Source organism: Geospiza fortis, unplaced genomic scaffold (assembly GCF_000277835.1).
Source record: "Geospiza fortis unplaced genomic scaffold, GeoFor_1.0 scaffold138, whole genome shotgun sequence".
NCBI lineage: Eukaryota > Metazoa > Chordata > Aves > Passeriformes > Thraupidae > Geospiza > Geospiza fortis.
In genome coordinates, this window is record NW_005054307.1 from 10,079,755 (window position 1) to 10,091,328 (window position 11,574).

The 11,574-nt window shown below is 39.2% G+C and overlaps 1 protein-coding gene across 2 annotated transcripts in view; it reads right to left on the reverse strand.

The window, feature by feature from the left end:
- ST8SIA6 (ST8 alpha-N-acetyl-neuraminide alpha-2,8-sialyltransferase 6) overlaps positions 1 to 11,574 on the reverse strand; it is a 44,194-nt gene that overhangs the window by 31,448 nt on the left and 1,172 nt on the right. The window contains exon 2 of one of the 2 annotated variants that reach the window (XM_005418601.3): positions 3,641 to 3,739. The exons of the other annotated variant lie outside the window; for it this stretch is intronic. The gene's annotated coding sequence lies outside the window, so the exon portion shown is untranslated. The remainder of the gene's footprint in view (positions 1 to 3,640; positions 3,740 to 11,574) is intronic. 2 annotated transcript variants of the gene reach the window in all.

Here is an 11,574-nt window from a genome sequence, read left to right on the forward strand (position 1 = left end):
AAGGGTCAGTAGGAGTGCAGGGCAGGGAGTGTTTGTGGGGTGAAGGTGAGATAAAAGCACAAAACTGAAATAGCAAATTCTGATGTTGAGTAATTCATCTGGTTTAATTCCTTAATCTAAACAAGAAATCACTCTCAGATGCTCGGACTTATAAAAAAAATTCAGAAATTAATCGGATAACAGACCACAAAGAGTTACTTACACTATCGTTATCCAGGAGAAAAAAAAATACAGCAAAAGCAAATTCTAGCCTAAAGACATTGATAAGATGAAGATAAGAGTCAGAAATGAAATGAGAAATTACCACCTATTCAGAAAGAAACTGCATTGACTGACAATTTTTAGTAAGTTACAGGGAAACATTTGGTAGGGAGAAGAATGAAAGCATAATCCATAATAAGCCAGTTCCAAGACCTCATAGGAAACATGGGCCCTCTCTGTCAGGAACTGTAAGGGCCCTCTCATACTTGTAACAGAAAATGCACTTAGGGTAAAAACACCAATTACAAAGCAAGAACACTGTAGCCTTCCCACAGCTGTCTCTACTGGATGGAATTGCTCTTGCCCAGAAATATCCAAGCTCACCAGCTCAAAAGCTCCATTTCCAGGTCCTTACAAGTCAGAACACCAGCTCTGCTCGCCCTATGCACCCAGTTTAGCTCCTCTTGTGACTTACAAGGACACTCTGGTCTGTCAGAAGTTGTCTTTACCAGCTGGCACAGTGCCACAGGCAGCAAAGACATCCCAGCACGCTGTCCTGGGGGACAGGAGCTCCCAACTGCGGCAGCTCTGCAAGGCATCTGCTCACACCAGTGAAAGGTTTCTATGAAATGAACTCCAATACAGACAGCATTCCTAGAAATAATTTTTTAAAGACTCAACATGAAGCTCTGGGATTTGCTGCAGCTGGGTTTACAGCCCAGGAAACTTTGTTTTCTTCTCAGAAAGCTAATTTTAGCATTTCCTGCTTTAAAGGAGACCTGGGGACTCACTTCTCCAAACAAATCAGTTCAGGCTATCAGGGAATAATTTCATGACTCTGCTGTAACCCAGACAGTCATCCTCTCCACTGCTCCATTTCAAAGAGCTGGCACATTACATAGATTTCCACTGGCACCTAGGAGCCTACAGCACATATTCACTGAAGCTAAAAGGGTTTTATTATTAAGATAAAAAAGGCTCAGATAAATTGAGTTATAAGATACTTGGACAACACAATGATCACAGTGCTGAGAAAGTGAATGAATGAAACATGGGGTCTTTTTGTCCTGTTTTTGTCTGCCACCTGCACCACAACCATTATAATAATTTGCTGTCCTAGGAAACTCACTCATACTATATGAGCCTGACTGACAAATAACACCTGGAAGGCTTTTTTTTTTTCCCCAGAGTATTTGTCAGGTAAGAAGCGACCTTCTATGTTAACTGTGGTGGCTAAGGTGGAATTGCCATGCACATTCAAAGCACCAACAAAGTATTAGTATCTTCTAAATTTTGGCAGCAAGGACAAAAGTGTAGAGACAGTATGGAGACAACAGGTAAAATCTCAGAACAGACAGAGGCAGTCTCATTGGTTATTTACTAAAGCTAAATACCAGCTCGTAAAAAAGGTATTTGAATTAGAAGGAAGACTGAGCAGCAGGAGTGAAAAAAGGACACATTTCTACTTGGCAGTTTATGTTCAAGAAACAAACAAATAAAAAAGAAAAACCGTGGCATGAAATGCAAAATAAGGGGAGGCTCTGTTTTGCCTCCGGATGCTTTAACACTATCAAAAAAAATATCAGTTTTATAAGCCCTCAGGAATTTTACACAGGGGTTGCTCTAGAATAAAAATGGAAAACTGCTAGCAAAACTCAGCACTTCAGGCTCTTTGTCACCACCAGCACATACTTGCTATAATAACAACTTCCCACTTACATAGCATTTCTTACTATCAAATCATTTGACAAGCTTTAAATTAGTAATTTTTTTTCTCTTTCTTCCAGTTTAAGAGGCAGGAGTGTCCAGAATGTCCCTCCAAGGATAGAAGTGTAATATAAAGCATTTATATACCACACCTTGAAAAAGCAACAAAATCCCTGCAGCCCCTCTCAGTGAAGGTCAATAGCTGCAATATTCATGGCAAAAGGCAATCCCTTGCTCCTTTTCTTTCCCAAGCATCTGTTTCTCTTCCTACTTTCCCAGTTCATCTTCTGCCTCATTAAATGGTACAACCCCTTTCTCTTTAACCATGGAATAAAAGTCTTGTACTTTGTAAAGTTTCTCCCATAATCTCAGCTCCAAAATGTTCTCTATGTGAAGAGCTCATCTCCAAAGACTGTAAAACTTTGCAATGTGTGGGATAAACAACAGCATTAATATTGCTGCAAATGGATTTGGAAAGCAATACAGTGACTGCTTTTCTTCCCCTTGGTGCTAATCACTCAAGTTTTCAGTCAATTGCATAATTTTCCCTCTGCCAGTCTGTGTTCCGTGCTCTCACTATCAGTGCATCAGTAACACAGTGGACTAGCACCTTTCAAAAGAATAAAAACTTCAATGATAGTGTTGCTAAAAGAAGTGGAATACTGATGGGAGAAGAGGTTGTAAAGAAGAGGAAAAAAGAATAAATAAAGAAGTAATAAGAGCAAAGACAAAATGCTGGAAATACGATGATTTAAAGAGATGTGAAAGGTCTTGAAATGCAATAAAAAAGTGAGGAGGGGGCAGAAAAGACAGAGTAAGTTTTCAAATTATCATTTAATGTTGTTTTGGGATTAAGCAAAAATTTGAATTCTCCAGTACTTTGAATAGGGAAAGGCATATAATTGCTTTTAGTTCATCTTTTGTTTCTCATTCCATTTCTTTTCCCAAATGGAGGGGAGCAGGGAGGGAAGCTCCCACTTTTAAAGACAGCATGGCACCATCCATTTTAAGCTGCAACTCAGTCCTAATAGAAGTCTTTCTTATCTTCAATACTTTATTTATTGGTGCATCCTTTTGTTTATTGGTGCATTGATATAGGAAAAGATGTTACATGTCAAAATCACTGGCTGCTTCTCAGCTTTTCACTTTGGAAAGTGACAAGGAATTTGAGCAGGACTGATATCAAAGTTGGATTTTTCTCCATACCAGAAAAATACAGAACAGCAAGTTGAAACCCAAAATTAATTTTGGGGTTTTTTTCCTCCAGTGTGTCTAAAATGGGACTGTTAGTTTCCTGTGGACTTGCAATCATAATGCAATCATGCAACTAACCAGCAGGTCTTTATACTAGTACATTTCCATACTTCCTCTAGTTAGCAATGCTGAACAGAATCATTAACTGAAGTTGCTCATAAAAGGAGGAGCACTCACCAGTCAGGGAAAAGACGCTCAAAAATGAAATATACCCCACACTTCTACTAAATATTTCGTGAATAACTTGTTGCTAACTGCCAAGAAGAAATCTTGTACTGTGAAAATAAAAAAGTTAAAATCCCACCTCAAATAAATCTTATCCATGGAAAAGAAAAAAAAATGCAGCAAACATTGGTTGAACAAATTCAGTTTTCTGTTGCATAGCTCCCCTTTAATAAACCAAGAATTATGTAAAAAAGGACAATCTTTTACCCTTCTATTTAAAACAAACAAAGCAGAAAGGACAGCAAACACCTACCTTTTCTTCTTGATAGATGATGACAAAATGTTGTCCTGAATTGCCTTACATTTTGAAGCCTGTTCAAACTGGTAAATTCCATTTTTATTATGAGTTGTTCTGTTAAAAGGGAGCAGGAGGAGAAAAAGCAATAAACTTTAAAAGAGAACATACTCTACCAATGTTGTCACATTTACTTTATTATGACAATAAGATGAATAACCGTTGATTTAGCTGAAAACATTACTAAAGAAACCTTATGGACTTCTATTGTGAAGCTCTTGTTATTAAAAGAGTTTTCTGCTATAAAATATTTGGTTGTTTAAAATAACTCTATTTCATAGTCTGAATATATTTTCCACTTTACACTGTAATCAGCAAATGTAATTTGAAAAAAACAAATGAAATTGAAAGCTTCTTGAACATTAAGTTTTGAAGATATTTAAAATATTCACTAGTAAAATATTCAGCAGATGTGATTTCCTAAAATTGCTGATTAAATGCAGTATTTGGAGTGAATATAATATATACAGGAAAGTCCATCCACAGGTGAAGTGGATCTTTGTACTTTGACCTTAACTTACTGATTCAAGTATAATACTTCCTGCCTTGTTTATTCTTTATTTACACAGAAAGAACAATATTTGTAAAAGGAACCAGGGGAAGTGTCAGATAGTGATCTATAATTCCTGTCTTATTTTCACCAAACTCTTGTGTGGCCCTCTTGCTCTGGGCAGTCCTTGTAGAAGAATGAGATGTAAATTAGTAAATGACTGACATACCAAGGTCTTATTCCATTCACCTCAGTTCATCCTGTATCTATGTCCAATCTCATACAATCACCCTCTTCTAACATAGCCTTCCACTCTGTGGATTGCCATTTATCCTAAAGATTTCTTCTCTGGCATTATTTTCCCTGCCCCTCACCATGTTCTTCCCTGCCACCTCCCCCTCCTCTTTGCTTCTTTCCACTGATTCACTACTTACAGAGCCCTTGGACATTGCAGCCTTTTGCTCAAACCAGAAGTAGAAACACAGAAGACAGAGCTGCTGTATGCTGTTCTTAGAGAACAAGTGAAACATCTCTGTACAGAAGCACTCACAGAGAGGAAGCCCTTCCTGCTTTGTGCTTCTCAGCCATCACTGCTTTTACTGACAAGGACCAAAACTTCACCTGCTACAACATGGAGACCCCCTAGCAACAAGATTTCTGACAAGCTCATTTTGAAGACTTGCTTGGGAAAGATGCCATTTCAAGCCACAGGACCACAGAGTGGCTGAGGCATCTCTAGAGCTCATCTAGTCCAAACTCCCTGCTCAGGTGGGCCCACCTAGAGAGGGTGAGCAAGGACTGTACCAGATGCTTTTGAATATCTCCAAGCACAGAGACTCCACAACCTACCCGAGCTCCCTATGCCAGTGCTCAGTTACTCTTACAGTGAAAAAGTGATGCCTGATGGTCAGAGAGAACCTCCTGTGCTTCAGTTGGTGACCACTGCCTCTGTTCTATCACTGAGCACCCCTAATGAGAATTTGGCTCCATCTGCTGCACCCTCCCTTCAGGTATCAATAAGGTCTCTCCTGAGCATTCTCTTCTTAAACACTTCAGATGAGCAGACTGACTGAAGAAGAAAGAGAAGAATAAATGCTTGTTTATTTTGCTACTGAGCTGACCCTCATGGTCATAGCTGACAGGGAAGGAAAGAACCACCTTTCTTTTTCTTTCCATTGCCCATGAATTTTCTAGAGTTAGTCACCCCTAGTAGCAATTTCCACAGGATGTAGGCTGCCAAGCAGAGAGAACAGCCATCTTCATTTCTTGCCACCACCAATAAGTTCTCCCCAGTATACACTCAGTGCCCCTGAGGAAGTATCCAGTCTGTATGCCCCTTGTTGAGGGAAACAGTAAGTCCGTACAACATAAGCCTCCATCTTTTCAGGTCTGCAATGACTTCAATACATAGTAACAGCTGGCACTGCCTACCGAGAGCTCCTTGGCTGCCTTTGCATACAGCTCTTTATCTCATTTTTTCTCAAGGAGTGAAATACAAATAGCAGAAGGCTCTCAGAGCACACAGTTCAGAGCTAAGAACTCTGCAGATCTCACATAGCAAGTGCTAGCAAATATTCTGCCTACAAAATTTATGTACACAGGTTTATTGCAGCTTGATCTGAAGGGTTCTGTCTACGCAGAACAACCAGGTAGGCCCTTTCCAGTTCTCAAACAAATTTAGTTAGCACTACATCATGCTTCCTCTCTCTTGTTTCTTTAACTTAGTAACATCAAATGATTATTCTGCAGCTGCAGCTTAAAATAAGAGAAATGGTTACAGGCAAAAGTTTAGCTACCTAAACAGCATCTTAAAGAAACAGAAAGGAAAAAAAAACCACAATTGATAAAAGCAAAGTGCATGTTACTGCTGCAAATAAGCCTTTCATTATAACTAAAACCTAAGATGCTGGATGCTGATTTGAGAAGTGGTCCCAGCCATTTTGAGCCACAGCTGGCCAGAAGAGATCCTGTGTAACATGTGAAGACTGCCAAGTGGATGACCAAATCAGAGCAGGCAGCTAGGTTTGATCAGCTCCCTGCAAGGGGTGTTAGCAGAGTAGCAGAGCACCAACATTCTTGCACAACTCTGTGCAGACAACCATTACAAGTCCTTACAGCTTCCTATTAATTTATGTCTTGAGATCTGTGGGGCAATGAATAAATATTCTCTCAAATACAAGCTTTACTCCACAGACTTTTAGTCCTTTAAAAAATTCATAAGATCAACACAAGCAAGTTGTCTCATTTTTAATACACAATTGTTTTTATGTAATCATTTTCAAGACCGGAAAAATTCAAAAAAAGAGGAAGTCAGAGAAAAAAGAAAGAACAAAATAAATCTCCATTCTGTTTTGTCATTAAAGCCTCACAATCACTTTTACAGCCACATGATAGATCACCAAAATGCTTCTTCTCTGGCTTTTAGTACATAAAATTTACTTAACCCTCTTTATGTGGTGCAAAAGGTACAAAATTAAAACAATATATTTTCAAGAGATGTAAAACAATAACTCAATCAATTAAAAGTTAAATTTCTGAATTTCTGTTTCACTGTCAGAGTAGCCTCTGCTTCACATCAGTAAAATCTTTTTCCACTTAGATAAAGATGGGTGTGCAAGAGACAGTCCAGACTTCTACTGCATTATCCATGGCAAAGTTGTGCAGACATCAAACTCAGATTAAATTTCTGCTCATTTCAGACAATTGTGCAAGGCAACACTTACCACTAAATGAATTTATCTGACCTCGTGGATGACAGTCTTTGCTCTCTACTTAGAGCAGCACTACAACTCCTGCAATGAAATCATAACATGCCTAACAGTGCAGACATCAGGCTACATTCAACTAATTTCGTGAACTATTAAGCTAAATGAGAACTTGAAGTAGAAACATTCTGTTGGCTTGAATTCATAAAACTGATGATACAGGGAAATTTCAGCTGTATTTTCCCTAGGGCTTAGATGTTCTCAAAGCCAATCTCATTGGACCAAATCTGAAAAACAGGGGCTTTTTTAATCATATACAAACAGCTTGAGGACCACATACTTCCTATGGTAATTCTAGAAACTCAGGAAGTACACCATCTGTACTTTAATAAATCCACAGTAGATTAAGACCATGTGCCTTATCTATCAGCACGTTTTTATTCTATATCTTGCTCTCAGGAAGACAAACAATTTTACAGTTTGAGGATCTGCTAAGACAAGGACTGACTCCACCTTTAGACAGAAACTATATGGAAAGTCCTTTTGCTGCTCCTGCAGCATTCAGTCGGGAGACAACAGGGAACCTTAGTGCAGGGAATCACCAGACAAAGGGGTACATCAAGTAAGAACATTCTGGGGCAGCAGAAAGATACAGGAAGGAAAAGCAAAGGCACACCCTTTACCAAACCCAACCCAGTTATCAGAGTAGGAAAATGGGATGGGTATAAGATGGAGGAATGATAGGGAAGAAAAGAAAAGAAAAAAGGCAGACGGAAAAACTGGTGCTGTGAGTTATACTGTAATACGAAGATTAAAAGGTCACTCTTCTAGATATCGCTCAAAATCAGGTAGAAACAAAGAATGTGGGATGAGATATTCAAAATTTCTCAGAACTAAAGTGTCTGGCAGCAGTGAAAGCAACAAAAACTTCACCTCCCTAGTAAGTCCACACTGAAAGTAAGGGAAAATCCCACTTGTTGGCTATTCACTCCACACCCAGCATTATAAGTTGTTGCTCTTTTCTATAGCTTCTTGATCTTGTCTGTCTGAAGCAGCACAAGAGCTCTAAACATGTTCCAGCTGAGCATCTCCAGCTAAAAAGGATAACTTCTGTATGCAAAATTGCACATTTTTATCATTCTCCCAAAATGGCACTGAATAGCATTATCCAGATTGTGAATATCTTCTGTCTTAATCTCTCCCTTGAAGGGACCAATTTATATTTGAATCTCATCATCTGTTAGTTGAACACTATTAAAAAACCCAAAATCCATACTTCCATAGGAAGGGTGCTCTTAAGTACTGTCTTTGACAGTATTTCAAATTAATCAGATGATAAGAATATAGTGATGTTTTTAAAGTTCACAACACCTTGTTTAATAAGGCAATACACAATTTAAATTCTTGGTGAAATGGACTATAAAAATTGCTTCATCAAACCACAGGAGTGAGAATTTGTCTTGAAACATTAATCACAGCAACTCTTAAAGGGATTGATCCTACTATCTTTGTTCAAGTTCCTATAGAGGTATTGCTTATCTAAATCTGGTCTTCAACACAAATCTTAGCTAAATCTGGTCTTCAACACAAACTGCATCTTGAAATTATTTGAAAGACCCTCCAGTGCATTCACCAAGGTTATATATAACATCAGATACTTTTTATTTATAAAATCCATAAACTGCATGACAGGTAACATGACAAGCAACATTCAGAGCCTCATGGTAGGTGAAGTGAAAAGAATAAGGTACTTACACTAAAATCATGTTACAAGGGCACACAATAGAATGACAGAGCAGTTTCACTTGGACCAAGTAAACAGAAACCTTTCACCACTGTCAGAACATAAATGTGTCCTGGCAGCAGCTTTCAACTGAACACCTATTCATTTAGACAGAACTAACACATGAGGCATGGGTTCAAAATGTGCTCCTAAAATATATCTGCATGCATCACTTGGGGATGAAGGGGCAAAATATTAAGAGAGCAGTAAAATTAGTGAAGTGGACCCCCACTGCTGACTAATCCAAATCATAGCAAATTATTTGTGCCATATACTAGGTTACTCCATAACTGTGGTATTAGCCTGTCTCTTCTTCCCCTTCTGACTGCCTGAATGCAATATTTTGTCAGGAGACAGAATGTACAGGTCTCTGTGCCATTGTTAATTAAGTATAGCTGTTTATTTCCTAGGCCTGCATACAGATCTGCTGCTGAGAGAGGAATTGGAGAAATCAACACTATGGAACACTGTATTAATACTAACTTGTTTATCCATAGCTTCTTAATCACTTCCCCCCACTGTTCAATTACCTCAGTGGTCTTTACACTGTGCTTGCCCTGGACCTGCAAAGACAGAAAGCAAGCTGGGGAAATAGTAAGTGAATGCCTTAAAACTGGCAACACAGACCAACAGAGTAATGGCGGTCAGTTCTTCAGGGTACTGCTGCCTTGTTACTTTTATATGAAGTATACATAAATAGTGCTGTCTTTTGACTTCCCTTGCAGGACCTGGCATGATTTATCTGCTACATATTCCTGGGTAGTATAATAGGAGCTAGAATTTCTTCCTAAATTTAACCTAGCCCTGGGCCTCATAACAAAGAAAATACTACCTAGCATCTCTTACTATTTTCATTTTCCCCTGATAAGCACTAGCAGTACTGAGTCTTCTGTTCTACTATTAATGTAACCAGTAAACAAACAAATATGCCTGCATGAACACAGTTGGGAAAAGAGGAAAGGAGAGAGGGAAGACCAAGGATCTAAAGATGAGAAAAATGCAAGACTTCTTTTTTTGGTTGTACTGTTTAAAATATAAGAAGGCTGTAGTTAAGAAAATAGAAATTGTACTCGCAGTTCCGGCTTAAAAATTGAGAGGACAGTATGAGGCATAGATAGGAGAAATCTGCCAGAGAACATACTATTGCAGTATAAATGATACTGGTTCCATGAATACATCTGGGGGCTACTAGACATATCTTACTAACAGCGGCCTTTCTTTTCAGTAAGAAACCCTACTAAGAGGCACAGTGGGCTGTGAAATGAGCCCAAAACAAGATGTGCAAGTTGCACTGTAGAGGCAGTCACATTGCCCCAATCAGCTAAGGCTTAACAAGAAAAAGGGGTAAGCAACGTCCTGTAAGAGACACACCACATCATCAAGGTTATTTACGAAGACACAGATCTCCAGAGAACTTTAGGTGCCTGGTCACCATGTATTTAAACATTGCTGCACATAATAGCTGCCTAAATATCTAAGCGAGTCTGATCCAATCCCCTGCTTTTCATCCTTTCATCCTTCAGTTTCACCCTTTTAAAAGTATTACTCAAAGTAAAAGAACAGATTAGCTTTCAATACTGCACGGCAACAGAACAGTAGGGCCTTAGAGATTATCTGGGAGATGTCTGGTTACAAATATGCCTCCAACAGCAAAGGAAATAATGATAAGAAAGATTAGCTTGTGACTGTGAAGATTGTCTAGATTACTTTTACTTAGAGGTCAGGGATAGTGCCTACATTTTTTTCTTTTTCCTTTCCTGGAAACATCCATGTACATCCTCTTACTCTTATGCAGGAAAGAACGTTGCTGCCAATAACACAGCAATGCCATTCAAATGATCGGGGTTGTTTAGGAGAACCACACTACCCCACAGCACACTGGAATCTAATTCCTATTGACCAGACCATCCATCTCCATCACTGAGGGATTGCTCTGAACTCCTGAATGAGTCCAGATGCTCTCTGGATCAAGCATCTCCATCATGGCCCTCAGCCAGGCCCAGTCCAGCTGCTGCCTGGATCAAACCCCTCCAGCATGGCTCCCTGCCCAGTCCTGCTGCTCTCTGGATGAACTAACGGCTCCTGGTCAGTCCAGTCCAGCAGCTCTCTCTCCTTTCTCATTAGCCACACATGCACCACAAACCCTTGTCAGGCCAGCTTACTGAGCATAGTCAGTCAGGTGAGAAAGCACATCCACTCTCGGATTCAGCCGGCAAGACATCTCTCCAAAGACACTACAGTTACAGGAGCTTGAGTATATTGAAACTTTCTTTGATGAATTATTTACTTGACACACTTTTGCAGACACTTAGTCATGAAGAAATACAATTTCAAGCTGACAAAAACTAGCTTCAAATTGGTGTCAAAATCCTCCAAACAGAATAAGGAAAAATACATATTTAAAATCACAATCTCACTTGCCCTATTGCAAAGGCTTTTCAGACCTCTTTGGTATGTGTTGTTTCTACTTTCATTGCTCCAGCTGAGTGTACTAACAGCAGATGGGAAATAGTTAGACTGTTGTCTGAAGTGCTCTCTGTCAGGATTTCTAGTCAATTCAATTCCATGGTATAACACAGAGAGCTGAATGAAAGGAGATGCAACTCAGAAACTAGTAGGGAAGAGCATGAGGAGATGGGCCAGGGGGAAACCACAGACATAGCCCAAAACAGAGTGGAGAGAAGAATAGAGTAATGTCTACAAAAAAAAAGCAAAGCAGAACAGTACATACTGAAAAAACCAATATCAAGAGGGGGAAAGATGGGAAAAAAAGCCGAAAGGGAAAAAATGAGAACAGGAAAGAGAAGTGGGCTAGAAGTTCATAACAGCAGGTAGGAACATTTGGAGAATTCTGTCCTTTTTCTTTCACTCTAACTTTGAAAGATGCTATAAACTTATAGCTTGTGAAAGTTTG